Source organism: Neofelis nebulosa, chromosome 13 (assembly GCF_028018385.1).
Source record: "Neofelis nebulosa isolate mNeoNeb1 chromosome 13, mNeoNeb1.pri, whole genome shotgun sequence".
NCBI lineage: Eukaryota > Metazoa > Chordata > Mammalia > Carnivora > Felidae > Neofelis > Neofelis nebulosa.
Genome location: NC_080794.1, coordinates 54,941,866 through 54,959,197, shown reverse-complemented (window position 1 = coordinate 54,959,197; position 17,332 = coordinate 54,941,866). Strand labels below are relative to the sequence as shown.

At 40.4% G+C, this 17,332-nt stretch overlaps 1 pseudogene; it reads right to left on the bottom strand.

Moving 5' to 3' along the window:
* Window positions 1–8,524: 8,524 nt before the first annotated feature.
* On the bottom strand, window positions 8,525–8,978 carry LOC131493056 (large ribosomal subunit protein uL24-like; annotated as a pseudogene).
* Window positions 8,979–17,332: the final 8,354 nt, after the last annotated feature.

Sequence of the window (17,332 nt, the reverse complement as noted above, 5' to 3'; positions counted from 1 at the left end):
TGTGTTTAGTGTATATGTTATTTTCATTTCTTAATCTTCATGTTCATATTATCTGCTTTTGTGCCATAAAATGAGTGTGTGTTGTATTTTAGCTACTGTTCATCTCATAATTTGAGGCTTTCACATAAGGGTGTCTTCAATTGAAGCTTGTAGCTCTAAGCAGGGATTTTTTTAAAATAGCTTTATTGTTCTTATACAACTGATTCATTGCCAGAATATCATTACTATCTTTGGCAGTTCCCCCTCCCCCCAAATTTCAACATTTGGTCATCACAAATACATCTTATCAACTTCCACCTGGCTTTAAAAAATTCAAGCAACTAAGATGTTCTTGAAAAAGATAAATGTAAAAATGTACATATTAGCTACATTAGTGCCTTTTTTTTTATTATTCTCCTCAATCAATCCTACACTCCTCTGTCAGGGAATAGCAGACCTTGGATTATGGTTCTGCAGAAGAAATCAGGGCAAGTTAGTATAATTATATAATTTTTTAATTATCTGGAATCACTTGATCTTTCACTGCAAATGTGTAAAGCATTAGTTTAGCTGAGGAAATCAATTATTCCATTATACAAATATCGATAAATGTAGGCTACATATAGCCAGCCAGCCTTTTTTTATAATGAGAAACTTGTAGCTCAAGGATTTTTATATTCACTTGAATCATAGACACTTTCCTTTGGCTCAACATTGAAAAGAAACTTGACAAGACTAAGGAATTTTTATCTTGAACTGTATGAATTCAGGACGGCCAGGTGTTCCGGAGCACGGCTTTTGATTGTGAGATAGCTTCAGTGTGGATCTAGCTTGGCCATTGGTTAGCTGTGTGGGTAAGCCACTAAACCCTCTCTCTAAACCCTGGTTTCCTTGTTCATAAAATGGGGCATACAGTTTTTACCTCCATATCTAAAGAGCTTAGCACAAAGGCTGGCACATAGGACATGTTAGCTGTACTGGGAAGAGAAAAACAGATGTCTTAAACGAACATGTGATATCAGTGGTATCTAATCTTCTAGAATGTGGGGAGCCCATTGTAGCACAGAGATACAGATCTTCCTATGCTAGTACATGTCCATAGCCCTGTGTCCGCAATTCCAAAATTCCAAACTCTTAAATTAAATGTATCTTGATAACTCACTTGACAGACAAAGCTGACTTCAGGATTATTCATCACACTCTGTAGGACTCCTCATGTTTTGTTGCAAAGCTACTGATAGGTTTGATTACAGGGTACCACCCCAGACCCTACTAGGGATGTTAAGTAGCGAACAATTCTGAATTTTGAAAAACATCTGGTGCCAGGAGTTTTAGATAAAGGAATTGTGGGAATGTAGTTGTATTCTTCAGCTTAGGTAGCATACACAGATTCAGAGTCCCTTTGTTGGGAACTGTTATTACAGGTAATTTATGCTTGACCTCATCCAGTCATACAGAGAATAAGAAGCTACTTTGCGCCAGGAAGGAGCTGAGGAAACCAACAGGAATTGGCTATAACCCCTGCTGTTCTGCAAGGGAGATAAGTCTCAGACCAATTTGTGTCAAAAAGTGTCACGGGTGTCATTCACAAATATTTACAACAGAGAACAAAACAAAAACCTACCCTCCCAGAGCTTACATTCCAGAAGGAAGACAGACAGACAGATAATCACTAAATAAATAATGGTAGATCAGTACTACAAAGAGAAAATGAGGTGAGGTAAAGGGCGAGAGAGAGGGTAGTTCCATTTAGAAAGCGGAAGGGGAAAAACATCGTTGGTAGAGTGGTCAAAGACAACCTCTCCTCCAAGGTGATGTTTGAGTGGGGTCAGATGAAGTCGGGAACACACCGTGTGAATCCCTGGGAGGACATTTTTTACTCCTGGCAAATGAGAATGGAGGTTTTGAGGAGCTGCAAGGATTCCAGTGTGTGTAAACAATGGTAAGAGCGACAGGAAATGCAATTTCAGGAGTAGGTGTGGGCCAGGCCCAATGTGAGGTCTGTACGTGAGGGGAGAGGGCTGCATCTGAAGGAGGAACTGGTCACTTCTCCTAGAGGAGGGGGCTCAAGAAGTTCTCATAGAGTCCCAACCAGTGAGTACAGACCACTTGAGTGAGCCAGGGCGGGGAGGGGGGAGAGCAGGGCTTCCCAAGCGGAGAGAGCAGCGTGAGAGAAGCATTGAGAGAAGAAACAGTTGGGTTTTTCAGGGAACTAGAAGCTGTTTGCTTCAGCTAGAGCTTGGTTAGTGCCAGAAAAACCAGATACCAGGAGAGAGGAAATCAGCCAGATTATGGAAAGGGTTGTATTGCATGCTAAAGATTCTAGTGTTTTCTGTAGTCAGGGCCGAGCCATCAAAGGGTTTCAAGTGAAACTAGAATTAATCTGACTTCAAAGTGGTAACAGAGCAAAATATCCTACTGAGGTAAAGGAGTAAACCAGTTATGCTTTCGAATATAGAGCACCATTTTATTCTCATGTTTACTTCAGTTCCTCTGTTGTGTCGGACCTCATGCAATAGCTGTTTAGTGGACCACGTTTCTCTGTAACTAAGAGGGTTATATAAGCTCTTGAGAAATTTCCCACAGGGCAAAGGCTGCTAATAGCTACAACCCTGCTATGATTCCCTTTAGTGATTAGGAAGATTTCAACACCAGTGATCACCATTAACTCCATAACTTTGAGAACCGTTTGGAGAGAAGGCTCTTTTGCTCCCAATGATCAGAAGACGACCCCAAATTTGTGAGGAAAATTGAACTAATGCCCATATTCTACTGGGTCTACCAGGTGCTCATTATTCACTCCATCTATTTAGTTTTGACAAATTTCATTAATTTGAATTAGTTTTGACATAATTAATTTAATAATGCCTATGATCTGGGAGGCATTGGGTAAGTTCCGGGATGCATTCAGTGGGAGTAAGACAGCAAGGCCCCTCCTTTCATCGGGCTTACATTCTCACGAGGGAGGTGGACTTTCAGCACATGAACCGACAAATCAACAGGAAAATAGCATTTAGTGATCAGGCTGTGAAGACAAGAAACAGGGTGATATGGCAGAGAGGGAGGCAAGGGACTTCCTTAGTAAGATGGGCATAAGATACAAATATGAAATGATGGCCTCAGCTCTTGAGGAACGACCATTAGGTTTATCTTGCTGTCATTCACTACCACCTCCACAACAAAAATGGGAGATGTATTTGGGAAGCAGTTTGGAAGTTAATTCATTTTCCTTTTATTTTACTTAGAATAATCAATTTAGTTCCCATACGAGTTCAAAATCGTTATGTTACACGAGATAATATTCATTTAGTAATGCACCGTTTTCACTCCTCCCTCATTTCATGAAACAGTATTATTTGAGCTGTTCACTTGAATCTTTATTGTCAATGCCTTTGTCATTATCAGGGTCATTTAGTGGTTTCCAGAGCGCACCAAGTCTGACACACGGCACTTTTTTGCATCTACTTATGATATTGAGACTGGATTATTTTTTAACCAATCCACAAGCACTTACTCCCGCAATGACCTCACTTGTTTGTTTCATTTTTCAAAAGTGTTATATTGGCGATGCCATAGTGTAACCATTTATGTAGTGCCTTTTACGGTACGCTTACAAAGGTTAGTTTATGAGTATTCATCACTTGCAATACAAAAATAAAAGATAATGATAAAAGATAATTAAAAGTCTTTGCCTCTTTTTTGTGCTCACTCTATCAGGTAAACACCAAACATTCCAAACTAGAATGAATTGAGGTTATTTCACTTAATGTTGTCACCAATTCTCAACGAGTTTGCAGTGAGAATTCATCTTCCTAAGCATTCTTGGGGTGCCTGGGTGGCTCAGTCGGTTAGGTGTCTGACTCTTGGTTTCAGCTAGCTCAGGTCATGATCTCAAGGTTTATGAGTTCAAGCTCTGCATCAGTCTTGACATCCGCATCCACTGACAGTGTGGATCTTGCTTGGGATTCTCTGTCTCCCTCTCCCTCTCTCTCTGCACCTCCCTCACTCGCTCTCTATCCCTCTCTCTCAAAAAAATAAATACATAAATTAACTTAAAAAATTAAACTTAAGTAACTTTTATAATTTTAACAAGTTTGACATGCATATAATCTAAAGTAAAGTTAAGTAAGCTCCAGAAGACTGAAAAAAATAGCAGTACCCATGTTTTCTTTTCTTTCTTGTTTTTTGTCCCTCTTTCTCTTTATACTTTATTAATTACACATGGTACTTCCTCAGTGTGTACAGGCAAAGCCAAGGGCTGGGAAAGGGCACTTGGATATGTCAGACCACCAAAGTTGTAGCTAATGTGCAGAGCTACCGGAACGATCCTGACTGGAGGATTATGGGGAGGGGTATGTTCAGCATTCCAACCAATGCCTGGGTATATTTTTATCAGGAACTCTTTTTTCAACATTGGCTGTTGTTCTTTCTTGTTTTATCTCACTATTCTGAGCAAAGCGGCTTCCCAGATAAGCGTAGGGTGACAAGTGGAAATTTTTTGGGTAGTTGTATGTTTAAACATTTCTAAAAATATTTTTATTCTATGCTCATACTCAATTGATAGTTTGACAAAGTATAAAATATTAGGTTAGATTTTTTTTTCCCCCAGAATTCTGAAGGCGTAGCCCTCTTATTGTCAAGCTTCCAGTGTTACTGTGAGAAAGCCTGATGTCATTCTGACTCCTGATCTTCACATGTGACTTCTTCCCCCCTCTTTTTCTGGAAGCTTTTAGAAACTTATCAACTTCTGGCTTCAGCCCCAACCTGTAAAGAGCTTGGAATTCATCACTCCCATCCTTATAAGAAAAAAGCTAAAAACTGAAAATCAATAACTTTTCTTGGGCTCATCAGAGAACTGAGGTCATAGGGCAAACTGCCAGCCTGAAATCTGAAGAGACAGAAAATCACAGCTGAAATCAGTTTTCCTACCTCCCATTAACTGGTGGGTACACTTACATGACAATTTTGACAAACTGGTGGAGGATGAGTGTAAACTAGCAGAAGAGAGAGAAATTCCTAGGGGTCTGCAGTCTTAGGCGGGGGTCTCCACACTTTCATGTGCCTCCAGGAACTCCATCAGGCTCATGGTGAAGAGGTGAGAAAAATTCTCTTGTGTCTCTGGCAGAGGGACAGTAAAAGTAACCATTTTGAAATTGGTCTAGAGTATTCTCCATGAAAAAAGGGTGGTTTCCAGGGGCGCCTGGGTGGCTCAGTCGGTTAAGCGTCCGACTTCGGCTCAGGTCACGATCTCGCGGTATGTGAGTTCGAGCCCCGCATCGGGCTCTGTGCTGACTGCTCAGAGCCTGGAGCCCGTTTCAGATTCTGTGTCTCCCTATCTCTCTCTGACCCTCCCCCGTTCATGCTCTGTCTCTCTCTATCTCAAAAATAAATAAATGTTAAAAAAAAAAAAAAAAAAGGCTGGTTTCCAATGGTCAATATTTTTTTTAATTTCGTAATGTTTATTTAGTTTTGAGAGAGAGAGAGAGACAGAGTGTGAGTGGGGGAGGGACAGAGACAGCTGGAGGCACAGAATCCAAAAGAGGCTCCAGGCCACCCAGGTGCCCCTCCAGGGGTCAGGATTTTATCAGAGATTTATCTCACCTGGGCAGGGTGGGGGGGCGGGGGGAGAAATTCCCTAACTTCAGCTTCCTTTTGTATCCTTATCTCAACTAAGGCTGGGGAAGGAAGAGGGAGTACAAGGAGGAGGTGGGAAAAGGGGAATGCTGGGAAACATGAGCCCACAGCCCAGGGACACAGGCCCACTGCAAGACTGACATTTCCTCTTAAGATTATGAATGTTTCCCCTCCTTACCTCCTACCACCACATCAACACGGCTTCAGTATAACAGTGGATTACAGCTCAAAGAAAGCTGTAAGGTGCAGATTCTACTTAAGAACTTATTAGGGAAACTCAAAGACAACAGAGGAGTCACAAACAAGGACACAGGGGCATCTGGGTGGCTCAGTTAAGTGTCCAATTCTTGATTTCAGCTCAGGTCATGATCACTCGGTTTATGGGTTCGAGCCCCACATCTGGCTCCACGCTGAGAGTGCAGAGACTGCTTGGGGTTCTCTCTCTCTCCCTCTCTCTCTCTGCCCCTCCCCCACTCATGCGCTCCCTCTCCCTCTCAAAATAAATAAATAAACTTAAAAAAAAATACACAAGGAGTTTGAAGCCTCTGCACCTACAGCTACAGCAATGTTGAACACAGCCCAACTCCTAGCCAGATTCACATAAATCTCACACTAAAAGCCATTGTACCTCAGTTTCTATTACCTAATACATCCTTTGTAGCTTTCAGCAAAAGATTATATGACATGCAAAGAGACAAGAAAAAACAGTCTGGAGAGATCAAGCAAGCATCAGACTCCAATATGACATAGATTTTGGAATTACCAATCAGGGAATTTAACATAAATATGTGAAGGATTTTAATGGAAAAGGTAGAACAAGAACTGATTGGCAATGTAAACAGAGAGATGGAAAATCTAATGAGGAATCAAAAGGAAACGCTAGAAATTAAAATGCTGCAACAAGAAGTGAAGAATGCTTTTGATAGGCTCATCAGTAGACCAAATACGGCTAAGGAAAGAATCAGTGAGCTTGAAGATATGTCAATAACATCTTCTAAACGAAATCCAAAGAGAGAACAGAATACCCAAGAGCTGTGGCATAATTTCAAACAATATAACCTACGCATACTTAGAACACCAGAAGAGGAGAGAGAATGGAGCTGAAGAAATGTTTGAAGAAATAATGGCTGAGAATTTTCCAAAATTAATGACAAATACCAAACCACAGATCCGAGAAGCTCGAGGATCTAGACGAGAAAAATACCAAAAAATCTACACCTAGGCATATCCTATTCAAACCGCAGAAAATCAAAGACAAAGAGAAAACTCTGAAAGAAGCAAGGAGTTGGAGAAGGGGGGTCTTACATACGGAGGGAACAATGCTAGGACTTAACCACTTACCACTTACAGTGGACTTCTCCTCATAGACCACACAAGTGATAAGAGAATGGGCTAAAAATATTTAAAATATTGAGGCACCTGGGTGGCTCAGTCAGTTGAGGGTCCGACTTTGGATCAGGTCATGATCTCACCTTTCATGAGTTCGAGTCCCACATCGGGCTCTGCAGTGCAGAGCCTGCTTGGGATTCTGTCTTTCCCTCTCTCTGCCCCTTTCCCACTTGCTCTCTCTCTCTCTCTCTCACTCTTAAAATAAATAAACTTAAAAAAAAATATTTAAACTATTGAAGAAACTTCTCTGCTTCACCAGTATTCTGAACATGTATAATGATAAGCCTTAGTGTGAATGTATTTTTATTGGCTAAGCTGGTTACATAATGGATTCCTTCAAACTGAAAATTTGTATCCTTCATCTCTGAGAAATTTTCTAATATTATTTCTTTGATAATTCCATCCCCTCTCTGATCTCTTGTTCGGGAGCTACCTTGTTTGGATGTTGGACTTCCTGTATTGGTTGTCTAATTTCCATATTCCTTTTTCTTCTAGTTTTCATCTTAATCTTTTTGCTCCATTTCACCTTTATCTTCCAGCTCTTCTATGAAGTTATTATTGCTACTATTTCTACCATTATGCTGGATTTCCCAACAACTATTTTTATTGTCTGATTTTTTTCATAACCTATGTTTTATTCTTCAAAAAAATATTTTGTCTTTTATGTTTTTACATGTCTGAATAGTCTCTCTTCCAAATTGCTTTTTTTTCTATGTGCTTTGGTCTCTGTCTTTCGTTTTAGAGGCTTTCCCTAGATGTCTTGTGATCCTTGTGTGACAAAAAGTTGATTGAAGGTTTAAGTAAGCGGTGGAACTTGATGATTGGACTTCACTGTAAGGTGATCTGGCTCAGCCATTTCTTTGGAGACACCCACTGTCAATATCTTTGGATCTTTTCTCCAGGATTCGTGATATCCTCCAGAGAAGGTGTTTCCCATCTCCTTTCTGGAAATATAAGCTTGACTGCAGCATTCTGGGAGTGGAGTGAAGAGAGGAATCTGAACTTCTAGAATAAGAGGCAATGAGGTATAGGTGGTACTCTGGAGCCACCTGCTGTATGAGCTTAGGCAAGTTAACATCTCTGTGATTCACTTTCCTCAGCTGTCAAATGCAAACAAAATTTATTAGCAGAATTAAACCGGTTAGTATATGTAAAATGTTTTAAAGACTACCCAAGCACCAGGTAAATGTTGGCTATCATCATAAATAGACTAACTTAATTCCCCTATTTCAATACCATACCCTATCCACAATAATGCCAAATGTTGATCCATCCAGGTGTCTCTCTCTCAATCTCTCACTCTCTCCTGTATGTGTGTGTGTGTGTGTGTGTGTATAGTTATTTATTATTTTGTTTTCACAAAATTATTAATCAAAACAACAAAAGCAGATTTACAGAGCTACGTATCAATAACAAAACAAGAACGAAACGAAATGTTTGAGAGACATCTTGGAAAGTTTCAAAGGAATACACGTCAGGCTAAAAGTCTACAATTAAACCATGGTTGCACAACAGGTTATATTCATTCTTGCATTTTCTCATTAAGTTCTTATATTTGCCTTTCTCTTTTCAAACTTGTCAGGATTTGGCTTTGCATTCAAGAATTTTTTTTCTGATCTTTGTCCAGTTTTAGCCTAGTGAGAACCACCTCTTAGGGGTGAGAAAATAGATCTTGCTTGTGTGAATGCCACATGGAGAGTTGTACCATTAGCCTTCTCATGCTGTACCCACTCCATGTAGATGACATATATCTTTCTGTACACTTGGACTAACTTGCCAGTTTGGTGACCTTTGCAGTGTCCTTGAACCACCTGGCCCTCATCATCCTTGTTACATGGGCCTGGCACATTGTACTTTTGCTGCAGCTTCTTGGACATTGGGAAAGACAGGATCTTCCTGTGCATGTGCAAGGGGGCATTGAGGGGGCGTTTGAGATTTTTGCTGTGGTCCAAGGTCACAAAGGAGTTGAACTTCATGGTGACCATCTACCTGGCACTGGGCAGTCTCCTTTAAATTTTATTTTTTGAGAGTTACTGACAATTTGCCCTTCCAAACAGTAGGAGTATACACATTGTACATGATTTTTGGTAGTGCTTACTTTCCTACACACTCATCCGCACTAGGTATTATCAATCCTTTCATACTTTCCAATCGTATAGATGAAAAATGGTATCTCCTTTTAATATGCATAGGAAGTCTTTGAGATCTTCCTGATCCAGAGCTTTTGATTCTAATACTGGGAATTACAATGAACTTGTCAGGTCAAAAGAGAAGCTATCTTACAATCTTTGAGAAGGCAATGCAGTTGAGTGAATCAGCAAAAAAAAAAAAAAAAAAAAAAAAATCTGCAATGAGCCTGCTTTGGTTGAAGCCTGTCTTTAAGCTAGAGTGTGACCGTGGGTGAGTCCCCTAACCTCTGAAAGCCTCAGTTAGTTCATCTGTAAAATGGGGATAAAACTAGTTATTCCCTTAGATGATTGTAAGGATTAAGTGATGATGAAAAAGAGCTGAGAACTGTGCCTGGCTCAGGTGCTCATGCTCAGTAAAAATCAGTCCTGGGCAATCCCCAAAGGGAGCAGCCACTCACACTACCTCTGCCTCTGCCTCCAAGAATTATGCGTGTGACCTGGCACATTATCTTTCTTTTTTGGTCTTTTGCAAATGCTGTTGTTGTTTTTTTTTGTCATATGTGAGCAATCATTTTCTCTAAGTTCTGTAGGTTATAAAAGTGCACTTGTTAAGAACATTTAATGTTCTAAATGTCTCATTGGCTAGTTTATCCTCATGATATCCTCATGAACTAGGCAAACAGGCGATGCTATCTCTACTTTACATCAAGAAAGTCAAGGCAGAGAAAGCAAAAGAAGCTTCTCTAGGTTAAAAGAATAAGTTGGATGGGGCGCCTGAGGGGCTCAGTGGGTTGAATGTCTGACTCTTGATTTCGGTTCATCAGGTCACGATCCCAGGGTTGTTGGATCAAGTTTCATCCCGAATGTGGAGCCTGCTTAAGATTCTCTCTCTCTCTCTCTCTCTCTCTCTCTCTCCCTCTGCCCCTCTCCCCAGCTCACTCTCTCTCTCTCTAAAATAAAAATGAAAAAATGAAAACTAAAAGAATACATTGGTAGCAGATTTTGGATGAAAATCTCAATTTTAGTAGCTAGGAAATGCCAAAGTGTGGCTTTATTCCAGGGGAGCTAACTTGGTGTAATATATGAATGCCTACTCTAGTAAGTCAGTAAGGATGAATTATAATTAACATAAAAGTTATTCATAGACAAACACACTTCATTTCTAAAACATCTAATGGTTTTTGGAAACTGCGCAAATAGTTAAAATATTACAAATGCATTGGAATTAATATTAGCAGCACACCCATCTTGTAAAGTAATGGACAAAGTTGCTGTTATATTTGTATTATAAAATAAGGCAAATTAACCTAATTTTGCCTATTGTTTAATAGCAGGGACGGATCCTTAAAAATAGTTGTCAGTTCCGAGTCTCATAAAGCTTCCTGAAAATTACCTCAAAAGAAATGAGGCACAGATATATTATCCAATGAGAAAAAAAAATTATAATTAAAAACAAAATAATAACCTAGTCCCAAATTACACGAAGCAAAAATGGGTATAACTGAAGGGAGAAATAGAAAATTCAACAGTAGTTGGAGATTTCAAAATCTACCTTCCCATAGCGGATGGAAGAATTCGTCAGAAGATCAATAAGGAAGTAAAAGACTTGACCAGCACTGTAAACGCCACAGACCTAACAAGACATCTATAAAATACTCCAGCGGAACACAGCAGAACACCGTTAAAGACAGCAGCAGAATGCACCCTCTCCTTAAGGGCCTGTGGAGCAGTCTCCATGATCAACCACATGCGAGGTCATGCAACCGGCCCCACGAAGTTTAAAAAGACTGAACTCATTCAAGTTATGCTGTCTGAGGACAGCGGAATTAAATTAGATATCAATAATAAAAGAAATCTGGGGAACTCACAAATACATGAAAATTAACACACTCAAAACAATCAATGGGTCAAAGAAGAAATTACAAAGGAACTCAAAAACTGCTTTGAGATCCATGAAAAGGACAACACAAACGTCAAAACTTCACTGGATGCAGTTAAAAGTGCTTTGGTTATGGTTGTAAATATTATTTGGCTGTAAAAAGGGATGAAGTGCGGGACGCCTGGGTGGCTCAGTCGGTTAAGCGACCGACTTCAGCTCAGGTCATGATCTCCCAGTTCATGAGTTCAAGCCCCACCTCAGGCTCTGTGCCGACAGCTCAGAGCCTGGATCCTGCTTCAGATTCTGTGTCTCCCTCTCTCTCTCTCTCTCTGCCCCTTGCCCGCTTGCGCTCTTTCTCTCTCAAAACAAACCTTAACAAAAAAAGGGGGGGGGGATGAAGTGAGGAGGCTCATGACATGGAAAAACCTTGAAAATAATCTGAGGGGAAGAAGCCAGTCACAAAAGACCACACATTGTATGATTCCATTTGGAAAAAATGTTCAAAATAGTCAAAGCTATAGAGAAGAAGGTAGATTAATGGCTTCCTAGGGCGCGGATTTGGGAGAAATGAAGAGTCGCTGTTAATAGATATCGGGCTCCTTTTCTGGGTGATGAAAATGTTCTAAAATTGATTGAGGCGGTGGTGGTAGAACACAACTAGAAATCATGGAGTTATGCGCTTTAAATGGATTAATTAAATGGTATTCGAATTATATTTCGGTAAAGCTGTTTTTCAAAAGCAAGTTAGATGTGAAGATTGAAAAAAAAAATCCCGTGAATGTTGCACAAAAGCTAAATTTTATATGTTAATAATTGGATGCTCTTTTTCTTTTTTCTCTTTTTCTTTTTTTGGCATTATTTTGAATTTTGTAAAATAGTCTCATCTTGAGACTAACAACTTTTTTAGTTGTTTTACTTTTCCACCTTCTTTTCCCTGGACATTTCTTGACTTATCACATGTTTAGACACAACCACCAAGGGCATGTAGTCAAATTTGTGTAGCCCAAAGTTGATGTGGTGACAGTAGGAGCATTGTGACATAAAGGCAAATAGTCTCGGCCCCAGTTGTGTAAATTTCTGGGTGTTTTAAAACAAATTCCCTTTTGGGGCGCCTGGGTGGCGCAGTCGGTTAAGCGTCCGACTTCAGCCAGGTCACGATCTCGCGGTCCGTGAGTTCGAGCCCCGTGTCAGGCTCTGGGCTGATGGCTCGGAGCCTGGAGCCTGTTTCCGATTCTGTGTCTCCCTCTCTCTCTGCCCCTCCCCCGTTCATGCTCTGTCTCTCTCTGTCCCAAAAATAAATTAAAAACGTTGAAAAAAAAAAATTAAAAAAAAAAACCAAAAAACAAAAAAAACAAATTCCCTTTTAATTTTTGCAGTTCCAGGGTCGCCTGGGTGGCTCAGTCAGTTAAGCGTCCAACTTCAGCTCAGGTCACGATCTCATGGCTCGTGAGCTCAAGCCTCGTGTCAGGCTCTGTGCTGACAGCTCAGAGCCTGGAGCCTGCTTCAGATTCTGTGTCTCCCTCTCTCTCTCTGCCCTTCACCTGCCCATGCTCTGTCTCTCTGTCTCTGTCTCTCTCTCAAAAATAAACATTAAAAAAAATTAATTTTTGCAGTTCTAGCTTAAGGAGAGCTTTAAATTTTCCCTTAGGTCCTAAAGCAACAAGAAAGAATTGGACCTTTTTTTAATATTCGATCTCTTCCCTTCCCTTCCCTTCTCTTCTCTTCTCTTCTCTTCTCTTCTCTTCTCTTCTCTTCTCTTCTCTTTCTTCCTCCCTTCACACAGCTCAAGGAGATTTACTGTTGCTATTTTAACCAGGTTCAGCATCTGAAGAATTTATGCCATTTGGCTTCCATGACGTGGCTAAGGAATTATGTCTGGTTTAGCACATTCCATGAGTGAGACAGGTGGATTTTGTGCATCCTTAAGAGATCTTCCTGTGTATTTTTAAGAAATACTTGAATTTTAATTTTAAAGAAAACTTAAATTTTTCAATAATTGTTTTCCATTAGCTACTCAAGTTTCTTTACCCTGACATAGTAAATATCTTCTCGTGGCATGTTCTCAGACTGTTTTTTTCTAGACTGTTCTTTAGCCTTTATGTTGTGTGTGTGTTTGTATATACATGGTGTATGGGGAAAGAGACCCCACGTTAATCCTGCAAGTAATGTATTCAGAGTTGATGTCAAAACTGTAATTTTAGCAGAGGGTATTTTTAAATTTGATATTTGAATAGTTTGTCAAATGTCACATTATTTTAAATATAGACCGAAAGTGTTTTTGTATTAAGCTCCATAAGTGTGTGGGTTGAAATCAGGCAAGTTAAATGCAATTGTGAATTTTAAACAGGAACATTTTTAAGCATTCTCCTTTGGGGTTTGATTACTATTTATACTGGATTTATAAATTTTGAAATGAGCAGTCACTCTTGTCTATCTGTTCGTGTGCCAACATCAACATTGAATATATCAAGTAGTTATTTATGCAATATTTAGACAAGCAAAGGAGAGGGAGGCAATTATTATCTGTAGATCCTACCCACACAACTTAGAGTAACTTCAGAGAAAATGGTTTAGTTGTCCACACAATTGAGTTTTGTTGGCTCTGCCCTGACCATTTATTTATTTATTTACTGTTTATTTACTTACTACATTTATTTATTTTTGAGCTAGTGAGGGGGGTGGCAGAGAGAGAGGGACAGAGGATCCAAAGAAGACCCCATCCTCTCGCAGAGCACAGCCCAATGTGGGGCTCGAACCCACGGACCCTGAGATCATCACCTGAGCTGAAGTCAAGACGTTTAACTGACTGAGCCACCCAGGCGCCCTTCCCGTGAACATTTAGTTGATGACACAATTCTTCCTGTTCATCAGCCTATGTCTACTGTCTACACCCGACCTCTGCTGTCCGCGGCAGTCACAGCGATGGTGGGGAATTAGGCAGGAGTTCTGTCTCAGCAAAATCAAGCTGTAGGGATCTCTGTTCATTACAAAACTTGGTGTCATAGAACCCTAAGACCCATTTCTGTTTTGGTGGCCATCGAGAAATTGCCAGATGTAACCTCACTTGGATAGAAGAAATTAACCTTTTTAAAAGGGTATAGAGAATTAAGATTGGTTTTAAAAAGAGAATACCACACTGCCAAGCAAATTCAAAATACACTGGCATGCAAACTCTAAGATGTAGAGACTTAGAAACTCATTATATAATGCTAACTATTCATTAATTACCACTCATGTTTGAATGTCAGCTCTTATTCACTGATTCAGTGCTGCAAAACAGCTTGAGTGGAAGCAATGAGTCTTGCCTTTCAACTCAGGAGAAGTTAACTTTGATCACTCAAGTGGTAAATTGCAAAACTATGATAAAAGCCTTGCCCAAAGCAAAGTTACCAAGTATAAGAAGTGGAAATTAGGCACTCCACTGTCATTCTGACTTAAAAATTCCTAAATAAATGTTAAACATCTGCTTAGAAAATGTTCATTAGGAAGGTGCCAGATTATTAGGCTGCTTTGAACTCTCTTGAACTCTCAGAACAAGGTTCTGAGCGGGCACCGAATGAAGAGGGAGGGCTTGGAATGGAGATGATCTTTAACACCCTCCAAGCCTGAGCTTTTGTGATTCTGAGTATCAGGCACTGGGCCTGCCCTTTACAAAGCTAACACATGGAAATAAAACATGTTTACTCCAAAAAGAGTTCCTAACAATGACAGCACTGACAAATTAAGCCTGTCACGTGCTCTGCGCCCCTGCAACATCCTTGCACTGTCTGCAACATCCAGACAATGAAGGAGGTGGGGGTTCCTGTCTTCACTGAACAGGAGAAAAGACTGAGGCTCCAAGAAGGTAAGGAACACACCCATGATCACGTGCCAATAATCGAGAATCCTGAACCGGCCTTCTGGAGAAAATCTAGGTTTCTTTGGGTCCAAATGATCCTGATGTTTGCTTCCATTCTCCAAAGGGGACTATGTATGGAGGCAATGCCTGTGTAACTATCAAGATTTCTTCACAATTTCACATTGGCTGATCTGAGGTCCTAACTCAGGTGCCTTCCTTCTCGGTTATTCAGTTAATACTCACATTCTTCCCTTCGGCCTTCTCTCATTTTCCACATTCCACACCAGCACTGATGGTCAGGCTAGAGCGCTTCTAAAACAAACAACAACCAAAAAACTTATTCACTAAACTTTTATGTGGTTAAAATAATATGTATTTTGCCTTGTCCAGGAAAAAATCCTTGACTTTACAAAATACTGACTTGACATTGCAAAGATCCATGCCGAAATTATATTTGAAAAATGGAACGATTATTGATTTCTGTATCAGTTTTCTGTCTCATGTATTGAAATAGATGCTTTCTATTTTATTCAATAACTTGCATTCTTAGCTCTGATGTTACTTTTGAATGTTTATATTTTTCACAAAAACCAGTTCATCTTGATGTGATTTCTTTTTTTTTTTTAACTAACATTTCAGTTATAAATTTGGGGAGAGAGGTATATAAAAATTATGGTATTTGGCTTTCAGCATTTCTCATTATATTTACATTTTTTAGGGGTAATGCAATCTTTAGTTTCAGTGAGTAAACCTCTTTTTGATAGCTAATTGATTTTTTAAGATTATTTATTTATTTTTATTATTTAAAAAAATTTTTTTAATGTTTATTTTTGAGACAGAAAGAGACAGAGCATGAACGGGTGAGGGTCAGAGAGAGAGGCAGACACAGAATCTGAAACAGGCTCCAGGCTCTGAGCTGTCAGCACAGAGCCTGACGCGGGGCTTGAACTCACAAACCGCGAGATCATGACCTGAGCCGAAGTCAGACGCTTAACCGACTGAGCCACCCAGGCGCCCCTTTATTTTGAGAGAAAGAGAGAGAGCAGGAACACAAGTGGGGGAGGGACAGAGAGAAAGGAAGAGAGAGAATCCCAAGCAGGCTCCGTGCTGTCAGCATGAGCCCCACGGGGGGCTTGATCTCACAAACCCTGAGACCATGACCTGAGCCAAAATCAAAAGCCCAATGTCCAACCAACTGAGCCACTCAAGTGCCCCAATATCTAATTTTTTAAATGACCTATCATTTTGTCGTGATTATAATTTATATTATAAAAACCTTGTCTTCTAAGTCCATTCCTGTCCTTAAAGATGGCTTTAAAAAAGAATTTTTATTGAATTATATTTATTCCTGTTCAATTTTTTTTTTTTCCCAGAAATGATGTAGGCCGGTTTTCTTTTTGTAAATCAAATTCTTTGGTCTCAGTAACTTAGCCCGGTGTAATTGCTTAAGTAATAGTAGCATCTCAGATGTCAGATGGCTTTTATTGAAGAAGATGCTTATAATATGGAGTATCTTAGTGTGGCGAAGGCCAACATGTCTCAGAATAACCTGGAGGGTTTGCTTAAAGGCCTGTTTGGGGACCTCTCCCAAGACCTTCTGAATTCAAATCTCTGGGGTTGAGGTCCCAGAATGCATTTTTAAAAATCTCCCCAGATGATCCTTAACCACTTAAAATTTGAGAATCACTGTACTAAAGGGTATATTACTACAAGCATTAAAAATCATATCCACACTTCAAATAAACCGTCCTGATTCTCTGGTAGGTTCCACCCAATGGTGAAGACGGTGTCCATCTTGTCCGTTCACGTGGGAACACACAGACTCCAGGCCATATCACCCACAGGCACTGCAGGACAGGCTCAAGGGATAGGAATGTCAGCTTACCACTCAAAGGAGTCTGTAATACAAGCAGTTAATCAGCACTACCCTAAAGATATGACCAGCAGATGTAAAATAAAGATATTTTCCAGATTCCAAGCATTTCGAGGTGGAACAAACCTCCAGGAGAGCAGACAAAGTGGCATCAGAAGTTATTAAGTAACATCTGCTCACATGACCTCATGGGCCTGCAGTCAACACGGCTGCCTTTTACCCTGAAAAACTCTCACTGGCAAAGCCAGCAGGGAGTTCGGCACCTTTGAGCATTAGCCCCTCGGTCTCCTGGGTGGCACCACACCAGTAAAGAGACTATCTCTCTTCACTGCAAAAGCCCAGTGTCCGTCTTCCTGGTCTTGCGGCACGTTGGGCGGATGAACTCTCGTTGGGTTCAGCTGCAAGTGCTGGAAAGCTGCATTGTTTGATGAGCATCGATTGATGAGACGCACCCGATCACGGATGATGGCACCACATCAGTCAACCATGGCTACTACGGGATGGCTGGCTGCCCCTAGAACAATACACGAGCGAGTCCCCCACATTATGTTGAAACAGATTTTGCCAGCACAGTTTGGTAGTCTAGTTTTCAGCCCCTGTTCCGCTCTCAC